Raw genomic sequence first — 1947 nt, 5'->3', positions numbered from 1 at the left:
CTCCCATGTAAACTATCACATAATTCACAATAAAACATTAAAAAAAGAAGGCAATGGGGAGACATATATACAACCCTGAAAGAAAAAAAACCAAAAAACTGCCAACCAAGTATCCACTACCACGCAAAGCTGTCAATCAAATTATGATGGTGTAATGAAAATATTCTAGGATAAACAGAAGCTAAGGGATTTTGCCAAAGCCAACCCTGCAATGAAAAACATCCTAAAAGGAGTTCTGTGGACTGAGAACCAACAAGAGCAGACAACCAGAGAATGATGTATGTGGCAGCATCACCCTGAACTCAATTGACAAATGGAAGAGTCAGGAACAGAATAAAATTATAAGAACAGAGACCTGGGAGGTCAGTCTATGATCAAAACAATTAAAATGTAAAAGGAGGTAAACACAGAGGAACAGATATCTAGGTGGTGGGAAGGTCAGGTAGATTACAGCATAAAATAGACTGTCTTAAATGGAGGAAAGAATTAATGGAATATTAGGTAACCACAACAATGGGGTTGGGTAGGAGATTTAGTTCTGGTATTGGGTAGGGCAGTATAAGAAGGGGGAGGAGGAGAAAGAACAAGATAGATAGGGGAACACTGAGACAGGTTTGCATGGCCTAAGTGGGACAGAGATAAAATAGTGATACATGCTCAACTTTGGAACAACAGGGCTCTGTGATACAGGGATCTAGGCATAGTTTGAAGAGGGGAAATAATACTAAAATGCTTGAGTGTCTTACGAATACTGGTTTCCCTTGCCTACTATTGTGAAATAGACATTTGAGTGGAATAGAAAGGAATGCTGGGAAACATGATTACTGAAAACTTCTAAGCCCATCTTCAGCCTAACTGATTGGAATACCTAAAAGGGGTTCTAGAACTTGCCCAGTGAAATAGGCCTCTTGCAAAGCCTTTGCAGAGTTTAGGACTTTAGGTGGAATCCTGAGTCCCATCCAGAACCTTCTGAGGTGGTACAATCCCACTAGCAAAGACAAGCAGACCATCCTGGAACAGCTAGAACAACAGAAGATACATCTTCAAAGAAAGATCATCAGGAAAAACACAAAACAAAAATGTCAGCATGACTGGCTACTACAAGAATAAGCAAGCTATTTGCCAGGAAGCGATCAAGGCAAGCAATCAAGTCCTTCAGGACAAACTCCCCTCGAAGACTGAAACTCAAAGGTAACACATTAGCAGGCATGTAAGCTTACTGGCAACCACACTGGTTTACTGGTGAGTGGAAGAGGGGGAAAGGCAGCAATGAAGAAATGGACTGATTTCAGCCACAGTCTATTGACTCCCCTTGACCTGTAGATGAGAGAGAGAAGAGGAAGAGCTGGTTGGTCTGAAGTGTGGTGAAACCTAGGGACACTTGAGCCCATGGACAAGGACATAGTCACAGAGGGCTAGAGCTGAGAGTGAAGCACCTAGCTGATATGAAGTGAGGGGAGATGCTCAAGAACACCCAAACTTGCAGACAGTATCTATTTGACCTAGCCTTGAGGACTTGATAATCAGAACTCAACTAGAGAAAGATTACAACAACAACAACAACAAAATTTTTTTGATAAAGGAAACAAGGGTAAATGCTACAATTTGATGAACCTGACCTATACTCATGGAAGTAGTAACTCTAAATACCAACAGAGAGGGAAGGAGTTTTCACATCAAGTATCAGTGCTATCTACTCTGTACACAGGGTAGATAGGGATGACCAACTTAGACATTGACTACCTAAAATGAGGGGGTGATAAAGGCATGAAATGACTGGCTTACAGGTTTCAAGAGGAAGTTTAGTTTAAAAGTGTGAGGGGGAAGAAAGAGTCCCCACTGAACAGTTTTGTTGTTCATGTTGTCTACATGGGTATGGTAAAAAGAGGTGGGGATAAGATTTGTATGATTCAATAGTGAATAATTGTTATCATGACTAATTGCGAC

Source organism: Chrysochloris asiatica, unplaced genomic scaffold (genome assembly GCF_000296735.1).
Source record: "Chrysochloris asiatica unplaced genomic scaffold, ChrAsi1.0 scaffold00069, whole genome shotgun sequence".
Classification (NCBI taxonomy): domain Eukaryota; kingdom Metazoa; phylum Chordata; class Mammalia; order Afrosoricida; family Chrysochloridae; genus Chrysochloris; species Chrysochloris asiatica.
The sequence above is the reverse complement of the archived record's forward strand: the minus strand, read 5'-3'. Positions refer to the sequence as shown.